Consider the following 12,699-nt stretch of genomic DNA (forward strand, 5'->3'; position numbering starts at 1 on the left):
ACTGTTGAATCTCAGATCTGTACCTCTGAAACAAATAATGCAATATATGTTAAGAAAAAAAAAAAGAAGAAGAAGAAGGTAGCGGGAGGGGAAGAATGAAGCGGGGGAAATCGGAGGGGTGGACGAACCATGAGAGACGATGGACTCTGAAAAACAAACTGAGGGTTCTAGAGGGGAGGGGGGTGGGAGGATGGGTTGGACTGGTGGTGGGTATTGAGGAGGGCACGTTCTACATGGAGCACTGGGTGTTATGCACGAACAATGAATCATGGAACACTTCATCTAGAACTAATGATGTAATGTATGGGGATTAACATAAGAATAAAAAAAAAAACTAGCTTCCCCAAGGCACTTGAGACAATGCCCACAAGGAACTAAGCAAGCAGCTGGTCCTACTGTGCCCTAGGCTAAATTAGCGCCCCTTCAGCTGGACGTAGTAAATACACTACCTGTGAGGTAGCATGCTCACTTCGACACATTGCCTTCAAAAGCTGTGCTCACAGGACCATAACATTCCAGAGCCTTACAAAAAAGAAGTTCTTAAGTCACCATTTTTAGCAATTACCATAATATCCCAAACAGCCATATGGAAAAATAAGATAGCTTTTAGCTAATTACATGGTACTACCTTCAACATATACTGTTAAATGAAGCAAGGGGCAAAACGGATTCCTTTTGCAGAACGAGGATTTATAACTACATTAGTAAATTCCTCCTGAATTCCCAGGAAGACTACTCTCTGACAGAGGTCTACTAGTATCCACTCTCCTCCAGGCAGCAGAGTTGAACCAACATCAACACCTCTGCCCACAATTTTACCTAAGAGCCCATCATTTCTGTTCCATGGTTAGGAAAAGTCCTATAACGAGACAGATACCACGTATCTGCTGTGTGCCCAAGAAGCACTGTGGACAAGATGGTCACAAGCTGAGAACAACTTTTCCCTGAAAAGACATGACTCATTTCCAAATTCCTCTGCACGTGAGTTTAAATTACATTTCCCCATATCATCAGCAGCTACTATGGGGCATACCAACAGCTCCGTCTGATGAGCTCCTTCTAACATTTCTCACGATCCTTCAGTTTTACCCTCTTGGATTCAGCACGTTTCACCAGTTTCCTCCCCATCGTTTCCCTCTAAAGCTGAGTGAAACACGGGTTTCAGCATCATCCCAACAGGAATCCACCAGGGAAGCCATTTACTCGGAGTTCCCTAACGTCAAGTAGCTTCTGATGCCTCCCTGTGCCCTGCGGCTGTTCATGACTGCCAGTCAGCTGCTTGGGAAACATCCCGTTGGAGGCTGTCTTTCCCAATCAGCTGATAATCCCCGTTTGTTAGCTTTCACGAGTCTCCGGAGGTGAGAGGTATGGCAAAGACTCCCAAAGTTTTTTGTTTTGCTTTAGCAAGTTAGAACTTATGAATTAAATTCTTAAAGAATGAGAATTTATGAAAGGCAAAGGAATTAGAATAGCTAAAACAGTTTTTGAAAAGAACAAAGTTGGAGGATTCACGGTACCTGATTTAAATCTTACTGTACGGGCATAGTAATCAAAACAGTGTGGTATTATCAAAAGAAGAGATACATAGATCAGTGGAACAGAATGGTCTAGAAACAGTCCCACACATTTATGGCCAACTAATATTTGACAACAGTACAAAGACAATTAAATGGAGAAAGGACATCTTTTAACAAATGATGCTGGAGCAATTGGGCATCCATATGCAAAATATACACATACACACATATACCTTTAACTACACATCTTACTATGTATAAAAATTAACTCAAAATGGTCATAGACCTAACTGTAAAACCTTAAATTGTAAAATTCCTAGGAGAAAATATATGCTCTAAAAAAATAAAGTCTGTTAAAAGAACACAGAAAAAAAAAAAGGAATGAGAATTTATGCTCCTTGGCATTGTCATCATTATAAAATTTATAAAAATTCTCATTTATATAGAAAAATACCCTTAGGCTTCAACTTTATGCATCCAAACCACTAAAATATATGGAATATCTGGCCAAATACCTTTTTAGAAATCAAATAATAGGCAAAATGGCAGTCTAACTCCCGACCTTTTCTTCTTTATAATCAGCTGGCTCCTTTTAAGAGAGGCAACTACTAGTATTTACACTGTGATTCCAGTATATATCTGACATGAAATTATTCTGCCCTATTATCGTACCTAAGTTTAAAAAGACAGAGAGAAGGCAGAAAAGCTTCTGCTCCAATTGGAGTATTTTAAATTAAACTGCAAGGCAAGATGCTCCAACAATAACCAAAAGGGTTGAAGGAAGAGAACAAGGGCTCAGAGCAGAAAGAACACCCACTCCCCAAGCATGGGGTGGGGAGAGAGGGGACTCAAAAAAAATATTCTAAAGAAACAAAGCAATACGTAATTTGGCCTAACTGTACAAAAAATACATTTTCTATTTTCTACAAGCAGTACACATTTTGTAAAACAGTCTCATCTCACTTCACATCACAAAATATCTGAATGTAAAAAAGGTCTGTCACAACAGCAACAAATTCACAGTCTTTACTTATTTCTAAATGGGATCAATCCTCCTTTTAAGAGATTTTCAGTAGAGTTTTGGCAACATTTGCCAATATTTTCTGTGAGAAAAATACATCACCCAAAAATAGTCCAGCCCGATCAGACATCCTGATAATTCAGCAGAGGACCTCCAGTGATAGACGGCTGCAATGCATCACTGCAAGCCAACAGCCTGCCAGACCCCCTTCTCAGAAAACAGTGCCAATGCAGAAGCAGCCCGCTGAGGAAAGAGACCATCTCTTAAGTCATCTGTATTTATTTGTTTCAAAGTGCACCCACAGGTTGTGAACTTGGAAAGGTCCCTGAACCTGTCAGTCTTCAGACACTGAGCTAAAGCAAACCACAAATATATTCAGAATTTATCCTCAACCTGTTATGAAGAGGCTTAAGGATAGACCTTTCTACGTTTAACAGATTGAAACTAGGGACTTTTTCCTTTCTGTGTTTTAAACCCTATTACTAAAGAATTAAAGAAAAATTTCCGGGCTGGAGACCCACAGAGAGTAAAACAGACTTAGCACTTACCCCACTTTTGGTATCAAAAGACTCAGAAGGTCTGGTGGATGGTGTCATCTCATCCTGAAAGGTTCTAATCCCAGCTCTGTCTCATTCTATGGCCTTGAGCAAATCCTAAACCTCGCTCACCTCTCCTAGTCCCTGGAAATCAGAGGCTCTACTACTTAACTTCACTGTGCGAGGAGATCTCACGAAAACACGCAGAGCGCTTTGCACAGAAAACACGCTACTGTAGAACACTGATAAAGGCCCCAATCTGCTAGAGTCCTACACAAAGTAATTTTATGCCACTTTTTTAATCTAGAAAATTTGCTCCATGTCGCCAAAGAAACTTAGTTGCATCCTGGACACAAATGAAAAAATTTAAGTGTCTGTGATAAAAACTCATGAGTAAGGCAAATAATTCAGGAAACAGTGATGAACAGAAGAAACATTTCAAAGAACAAATGCTTACTTAGGTCAATTCTTTCTGCCATACTCCTATATAAATTACCTTAGCTTCAGCTGTTGATCAAGTTGGGTTTTTTGGGTTTGGGTTTTTTTTGTTGTTGTTGTTTTTTAATCATTCATAATATCCTGAGAGGGGGGAAAAAAAAAACGGTTTTCCTTCATCTAAAGGGGCAAGTTTATTTTCCCTCTTGAGAGCAGGCTCCCACTCGGTTCCAGCACAGAGCTGCGACCTACTCTGTGCACGGGAGGGCTAAGGGCTTACAGGCAGCACACAGCGAAGCTCCATCTCTGTACCGAGCCCTGCGCAGCTCACCTGCAATCCCCACCAGAGGAAAAGAACGCAACTGGCTCTAAAACACCCCGGGACAAAGAAAACAGATACTGATGGAGTGGGAGTGCTCTGCCATCAGATGCAATTCCTAAAGAGAAATTCTTCCCTTTTGTTTTTAAAAGTTTATTATTTCATACCTTATGCAAATCATACTTTATATATTAGGCAATAATATTTTAGAAATACTCAAGTCAAATTAAAGGCTTCGATAGTCTTGCCAAAAGCACCGTGATTTTCCTATAAAAAAATTATTCCAATTTGTTGATCTTACATAGGATGAAACATACTGTAACAATCTTCATAATTTATGTCCTGTTGGGACACAATGATTTAAAGTAACATAATACAGAGCCGCATCATGGCTAATCTAAACCACCTGACCAGATAAACACCAGCTTCCCTTCTCTCTTCAGCAAGGGCATTTCTGTTTATTGTCATATCATTTCCTCATTCTAGGAACATGCAGAATAAATGCAGCCAACCTGCATTTCAGTGGGAGGCTGAGCTGGCCTTTCCCTCGTCGGGAGGTTTGTGCGCACACAGGTACCAATACAATGTCAAGGGCTTACAAGACAGAAAACAACCCAGGAATTCCACCCTCAAAATCATTTACAGCGAAGCAAATATGGATTCATCCAGTACAATCTGGACCAGGTGTGGTGTTATAAACCACAATCTCTGGGTTTTTATGTGTTTTTTTTAATGTCACTGAAGAGGTAATTCTTTCAAACAAATTATGGGGCTTACTATGAGCCAAATTTTTAAAAATGCTTCAATCATGCCTCTCGCTATGTTCACAGGCACTCATGATCTGATTAACTAAACTGAAACTGCCCAAATGAACCAATGTCTTTTTGGGGTGAGGAATCTTGGTGGAAGAGAAAGACAAAGAACCCCCACGGCACTGACCGTGTCCATTTCTGGTGCAAATTTCAGATTGTGAGGTTTTTCCAGGGTCCAAATCTCTTCAACCCTTCTCACATATGCAAACCTTACTGGGCAGAGCGAGGTTTTCAGGGGAACTTAAGGGAAGGGTTTAGAGTTTCAATCGTGAAAGAAAAAGTGCAGGAACACATGTGCATTCGGCAGATAACAATTCACTGAAAATATTTTAAAACAAAACAAAACGCCTGTCTGACCAAATTTTTATAAACTTGGTTGGGGAAGAGGAAAACAAACAATTGTTTAAGGATGGTTTCAAATACTGCTCTCTGCTATTACTGAAAATTTTCAAAGCTTCTCATGCTCCACTGGAAACAGCTCTGCTTCACAAGCTGTTCTTGTCAGTCCTGCCAAAGAAATGGTCTGATACACTTTATTGCAAGTTTATCAGTTTGCTTACCCAGGCAAATATATATAATTATCTCTGCCTATCAAGACTGAGGTACAATAGGATTCCTCCACTGAAAGCAGGGAGATGATTAAAATACAACGGGATGAGATGGGTTAGCAGACATGAGGCACGTGCATTCCCTACCCCAGCTCCACTGCAACATCCTAACCCAGTCCCACCAGTCCCAGAATGCTCAGAACCTGAGCCAACCTGACCAGCAACGTTTTTCATGGAGATGAATCCCCACATGGGGATCAGGAAGGGGGGATTGGACACAGCAAGGAGATACATGTGTGTCACAACCTGGAGCCCTCTGATTTGTGAAATTAAATGGAAAATATACTTTGTGAAATCAAACAGAAAGTATCCTTTTTCAGACAACAGACATTCAGTAACTTGGGTTTGAATTTAACACTGCATATTTGTAAAAAGTTAAGATGACAGATGATAAACCTGCAATATGACTGGTGACATTATAAGTTAGCGCTATCAACAGTGGGTTCTGGTAAAAAGTGGGTCTTTTGCCCAAAAGCACTCACGCCTTGGACTAAAAGCCCACTTGCTTATTCTTGTTTTCATTATGTTTGCACTGTATGTACATCTCCCCACACTTCCCAAACCACTTCAAAATCAGCTCACGTTGCTCTGAAGTCATGAGGATTTAGGTCACTATGGGTTTCCCCAGCCTCATGCACAGATAGGGTTCTCTGATGACGCAGAGCCTTGTCGATGAACTATAATGTGACTGTCCCCAAGCCCTGACTTCTCACAATCCTGTACCTTCATTTTTTTATTAATCTGTATATCACAGAGTTATCCAAGCAATTACATTTTTAGATCTCTACCCTAAGGAAACTCTCACATCTGTACGCAAGGAGACACAAGGATGCTTGCTGTAGAACTGACAGTAATAATGAGCAGTGCCAAGAATCTAAATGTCCATCAATAGGGGAATGGATAAACTTGGTTAATTTATTCACAATTTTATTTGATTTTCAGAGGAAAAGAAGATTTAAAAACAATCTACTAGGGATGCCTGGGTGGCTCCGTCGTTTAAGCATCTGCCCTCGGCTCAGGTCGTGATCCCGGGGTCCTGGGATCAAGCCCCGCATCAGGCTCCCTGCTCAGCGGGGAGCCTGCTTCTCCCTCTGCCCACCGCTTCCCCTGCTTGTGCACTCTCACTCTCTGACAAATAAATAAATAAAATCTTTTTTAAAAATTAAAATAAATAAAATAAAATAAAAACAATCTACTATATGAGAAGCAGTGCAATGGATGGAAAGAGTATTTGTCTAGGAATCTAAAACCTGGGCTCTGTCCCCAAACCTTGAGCAAGCTACATGAGCTGGCTGGGTTAAGACTCCATTTGGACGCAGGAGGTGATGTGTATCAGCCACATAGCACAGTGCCTTCACACAAACAGCAATGCTGAATTCAAAAGAATAGCAGCTAGTAATTACAGCAGGTTGATCGTTCCTATTTTACAGAGGAGAGTAGTGAGGCTCCAAGAGGGTGAGTCACATGCCCAGAGTCAAACATCTCACAAAAGGTGAGGCTGGCATTCAAATCCAAGTACATCCAACTCCAAAGCCTTCATGTGTATGTTTAGGACAAATCCCTGAGGTCAGGTTATACTTTTCCCATTTCTCTCCTCTACCTAAAAGCTAATTATAGCAAAAATAAGCTTCCTGCACTTTTTATTTTCAAAGTTTAACTACAAGAGAAAGATTAAACATAACAAAAACTTTAGAAAAAGGAAAAACTGGGCGCCTGGGTGGCTCAGTCGGTTAAGCGACTGCCTTCGGCTCAGGTCATGATCCTGGAGTCCCGGGATCGAGTCCCGCATCCGGCTCCCTGCTCGGCGGGGAGTCTGCTTCTCCCTCTGACCCTCCTCCCTCTCATGCTCTCTGTCTCTCTTGCAAATAAATAAAATCTTAAAAAAAAAAAAAAAAGGAAAAGGAAAAACTATTATAAATTTTTTTCCTGTGCCCTTTCCCCCTCAACTGTCATGATACTGTGTACCCTGAACCTCCTCATAACATTAAAACAACCTACTCATTTTTCAGTTACTTCAGTTGTCTTCTTTACTTGTTTTTAGAAGCCAAACAATCTCAGAAAGAATGGGTAATCTCTTTGAGAAACTATTTCAGGCACATGGTTCAAGCATGTAGGAGAGAGACATAGATACCAAATAGGTTTTTTTAAGCCAGGCCTTCTGAACATTAAGATGCTTTGAATTCTCTACCAATATATTATGGAGTTTTAGGGGCAAAACTAGAAGAGCAACTGTATAATTTGAGGTCTATGGAATGAATGAGAAGTCTTTCTTTAAATCCTTTTTTTCAACACCCAGTGACAACATTAGATAACATGATAAAGTCCTCTTTAGCTGAGCACCTATTAAAGTAACCAATTAGCTCAGGTACTGTGCCAAAACCATGACAACTGAACCTGTAAAAACAAACACTCCACCCACCAAACCTGAAACGACAGGGACGATGTCACCAAGTCCTCCAACATGCAGGGAGTGTGCACTGTGGAAAGATCCCCAGAACTTCTCTGGGACCCAAGTCCTTATCCTCAAATATTTCTTCCAGCCACACACGTGCCTGGGGCGTGCCACCCAGCCTCCCGCCTCAGCTCCCCTATTAGTTCAGGAGAGGACCACTTACTGATGGGCTGTGGGAAGGCGGAAGCATCAGCATGTGTAACTGCTGTCATGTATTTCTGTCTTTAGTGCTTAGAGAAAAGAGTACAGATCTCAAATGATCTGCGTCTTAGGCTTTCAAAATTATGACCGACCATCATAATGAGGTCAAAGTCTCCATTACTCTCTGGATCAGCCTAATCTTGCTCATACACCAAGGGTAAACTTGGGGCACATGCCTGCCCTGGTGTTCGGAGATGTATTCTTCATTGAAACCTTGAGAATTATAAGCAGTTACAAATCCAAATACAAAAAAAATATGCTGAGCTGTGAATATGGAGAGTGGGCAAGAGGTGAGAAGTAAATTCGGGATGGTTCTGAAAGACGTGTACCATCCAGAGAGCCATGTTTCATGAGACCAACAGGGTTACCTGGCCCAGATCCCCAAGGCTCAGAAAAGCATGCCTTGCAATTTTTAGTTTGATTTCATTTTCTTTACAAAAGAGATGTTCTGCTTTAACTTTAAATCCTTCTGAGCCCATGCAGAATGTTATGGAAAAGTGCCTGAATCGTCCTGTGATACAGAAAGTCCAGAAACTGAGAAGGGAAACGTGTGCTTGAGGTACAAGCCTAGCACTCCCACCTTGGATACTTACTCCTCCCTCCCATCCTTGGCTTCCCCACCATGGCAGGAAGCGGGCAGACCAAGGATGGCAGGGTTCCTCCCACTGGGTGATGTGACAACCAGAATACAAAGGTAAGTGCTATGTTCCCTGATGATTAAAAAAAAAAAAAAGATTCTTCTCAGAGCAAAGAACTGGAGTCTCCTAAGCCAGCAATCACACTATTTAAGAAGTGAGGGTTTGTTTTTTCATGTTACTTAGGGAAGAATCTAGAGTTCTTTGGCATAAATGACGTACGTGGGACCTCAGAAGTGTTTTTACAATATCTAGTAAAGCTTTAAGGTAGTTAAGTATCCAATTTATCTTTCAGTTTCATATATTGGGAGAGTAAACCCCAAGTCACAATTATCTGCCCCATCCTTTCCAGAAAGAGCACCTGTGAACGTTCTTATGTGTTTCATCTATTGCCTTCCTTAGATGCAGTGAAGGTTTTGGACCTGGAGATCTACACGTGGTGGATGCAGCACAGGATTTTAGCAGCCTCTGCTTTTTGGCACAGACTGAGGTGAGGCACTCCTCATTACTCTTTCTCCTGACTGCCTCAGATTTCAGCTAAAACTCCCCTCAAAGATGATGAAGATTCCTATGACTCAGCAGATGACCCACACACATTACATGGGCATAATGGGTTATGGATATAAAGTTCTAAAAACTCCACAATCTCAGAAAAAAAATTGAATAGAAGAAAATCAATGACTGTATTAACATAAGCTTATAATAAAGTTAGAAATCCTGTCTGGCCACTGTCTGTATGTACACCACTTTCTAAGAAGGCAGAGCAATAGTGACCAATGACAGAGAAGGTTCTAGGTTGGTGTTTTCTCTTGAAATTCAATACTATTCAGCACTTTCTTTAAATATATGTCCTTTAAACAGTAAATATGGTCAGGTATATTTCAAATATGGTGGTTTTTTAAAGACTAAAAACACTTTAAGAATGGATTTAACTTGAGACACCTGGGAGGCTCAGTCAGTTGCGTGTCTTTTTTTTTTTTTTTTAAGATTCTTTTATTTATTCATTAGACAGAAAGAGAGAGAGAGAGAGAGCACAAGCAGGGGGAGCAGCAGACAGAGGTAGAGGGAGAAGCATACTCCCCCCAGAGCAGGGAGCCTGACGCGGGGCTCGATCCCAGGACCCCGGGATCACGACCCGAATTGAAGACAGACGCCCAACCGACCAAGCCACCCAGGTGCCCCTGCATGGCCAACTCTTGATTTCGGCTCAGGTCATGATCTCAGGGCTGTGAGATCGAGCCCCGCATTGGGCTCCGCACTGGGCATCGAGCCTCCTTAAGATTCTCCCTCTCTCTGCCTCTTCCCTCCCCACTCCCTCTATTAAAAAAAAAAAAAATGGATTTAACTTAAGAAAAATCTGCTCACAACTGACAATAGAGATAAAGGTTACATTAATATAACTAGTATTTACATTCCCTTTAAGTAAAGCCATTGTTTTTTACAAGTATAGATAGGCCCTACTTCATTGGAAAGCTTAAAAAATTAGAGGTAAACAGATTTTTTTTTGATGCAGCACCTTTCTGTTGCCACTTGTAAGTTTATGAGTAATGAGTAAGTTTGGTTCCATCAAAGCAAATGGGAAATGGTTTGGGCTTTCATGCGATAATTTAAAACCTGTTAATAAATTCCTTTAATAGCATTCTAAATATACATATTAAAAGTAATTAAACTTGGGCAAGACTGTTGAATCTCAGATCTGTACCTCTGAAACAAATAATGCAATATATGTTAAGGAAAAAAAAAGAGAAGAAGGTAGCGGGAGGGGAAGAATGAAGCAGGGGAAATCGGAGGGGTAGACGAACCATGAGAGACGATGGACTCTGAAAAACAAACTGAGGGTTCTAGAGGGGAGGGGGGTGGGAGGATGGGTTAGCCTGGTGGTGGGTATTGAGGAGGGCACATTCTGCATGGAGCACTGGGTGTTGTGCACAAACAATGAATCATGGAACACTTCATCTAAAACTAAGGATGTAATGTATGGGGATTAACATAGGAATAAAAAAAAAAGAAAAAAAAAGTAATTAAACTTGGGGCGCCTGGGTGGCTCAGTCGTTAAGCGTCTGCCTTCAGCTCAGGTTATGATCCCTGGGTCCTGGGATCGAGCCCCGCATCGGGCTCCCTGCTCTGTGGGAAGCCTGCTTCTCCCTCTCCCACTCCCCCTGCTTGTGTTCCCTCTCCGGCTGTGTCTCTCTGTCAAATAAATAAATAAATAAAATCTTAAAAAAAAAAAGTAATTAAACTTTATAAACCTAATGCTTGAATTTCAGACAGCATTCAAGCATTCCTAACTTCACAACCTGCTAACTAACTCTATCCCTTCCCCCTGCCCAGCAGCACCTCAGCACCAGCCCCCCAGCCTCTACTAGCACAAAATTAAGTCAGAGGTTCATTTCCATTAGCCAAACGCCAATCCAAACTCCAGCGCCGTGCTCCCCAACTGCCCTACCCAACACACAAAACCACCACGTGACCGTCTCTGCTCCAAAGGGCGGGGGCTTTGCAAAAGGGTGATGCCACTCAACCGGGAAAATCAGCGGGAAAACTTACGGCGCCACTGAGAGCCACATCATATTACAGAGGCAAAGCGGTTAGTCAGTGAAAAAGCTACCTCAGAGTATCTCTGCTGCCACTTCTCAGTGAGAAAATCTCTTCTAAGAGCTACTCAAAGCATCATGAGAGGGGAGGCTCACAGAGCCACAGCTGGGTTCCCGTCTGGTACCCAAGGTCGGTGGCGATAAGGCCAGAGCCTGAGATGTGCGTGACGATAAATACTGCAAGGCAGCAACATGGTAGGCGCAGAGGCTACAGAACTGCAGACCAAGGAGCAAAAGCTGGAGCCCCCACACTCAACAAAGCTAAAACGTTTCCTCGTGTGAGAAACAGAACCACCACTAACAATTTTCGGAAATAATGTTCGAGTCTTGCCTCAATTGGATAATTTTGTTCTGCACCAAAGACAATTCCATTCAAATTCCCAAAGTCTACGGGTAGATCTGTACTAATTTCAAGACATAGTTTCCTTCCAAGCCCAAAGAAATGAAAGGCAGAAACCAGCAAAAGAAAAAAAAATAATAATAACAACATATATAAGATGGTTTGCCATTTTATGAAAAACAAATGAAGAATTACAGTCACATCACACTGATAAACTGAGAGGCTGCCAGTGGTTTTCAGGGCAGATGTAACATTTTAACAAATGTGATTGTTTGTGAACAAAATAATTCTGATCAAAAACTTAATTGCAGCCAAAGTGAGCCCTGGGCTGTGTCACCATAATCCATTCTGACAGGAAGCAGTGAGTGGAGATTCCTACTGTGAACGGAGCATATGTGAAAGGTCAGCTCTGGCCTGGAACTTCAAAACCGTTAACGTGTAAAACAGTGTGCATTAGAGCCCGGAACGGCTAACCACTGGATTAGCGGATGTCCGCTGTGTGGGTCTGATGTGCTTTTGGCAGGTAATGGTTAATTTGTAAATAGGCAATGTATTGTAACTTTCTTCTGTGCCTCTTCCCAACACTGGTCAGCAGAGCCCATTCTTAATTACAGACCCAGGGTATTAAATATTAGATATATGACATGGGCTCGTTGTAACAAAGTTTTGTATTTTGAAAGTTAAACTTAGTTTTTTAATAATTTGGTGAAGGAAAATTTGCATGTAGCTAAAAAAAATAAATGTCTGCTGATATAATGAACAAAAAAATGTTTCATGTAAAATCTATTTGTTCATCCAATAGCAACTACATTGTAACAGCCAAAATTTGCCAAGTGAGGATTTCATTACTAGAAATCTAAACTTTACTCATATACTATCATCTGAAAAAACAATTATACAATGCTGTTTTGCATGGCTTAAAACAAAATTCTAAATAGAAATGCAGTTCGTACCACAGTTTTCATTTCTCAACATGAGATGTTACTTATGAAAGAACCAAGCTAAACATGCCTTATAAGCCAATGCATACCAAAGTAATTTATACATATTTTGAGCTATAAAGTTGGCCCATTTGACTTTAAATTAGCCATTTCTCCCATATCTAAACCACTTACAGTAACACAGCATTAATGAGTGATAAAAGCTGCACTGTGTGCTTCAATTCAGTGATTATTTTAGGATTTAACTCATTTCTGAGTTGAGGGAAAATACTTATCTTTGAAAATAAG

The 12,699-nt window shown here is 41.1% G+C and overlaps 1 protein-coding gene across 1 annotated transcript in view; it reads right to left on the bottom strand.

The window, feature by feature from the left end:
* The window catches only part of PCBD2 (pterin-4 alpha-carbinolamine dehydratase 2), a 39,301-nt gene that overhangs the window by 2,147 nt on the left and 24,455 nt on the right, over positions 1–12,699 (bottom strand). The window lies entirely within an intron of this gene.

The sequence above is a fragment of the Leptonychotes weddellii genome, chromosome 7 (assembly GCF_054177405.1).
Source record: "Leptonychotes weddellii isolate Sample4059 chromosome 7, ASM5417740v2, whole genome shotgun sequence".
In the NCBI taxonomy this organism is placed as follows: Eukaryota; Metazoa; Chordata; class Mammalia; order Carnivora; family Phocidae; genus Leptonychotes; species Leptonychotes weddellii.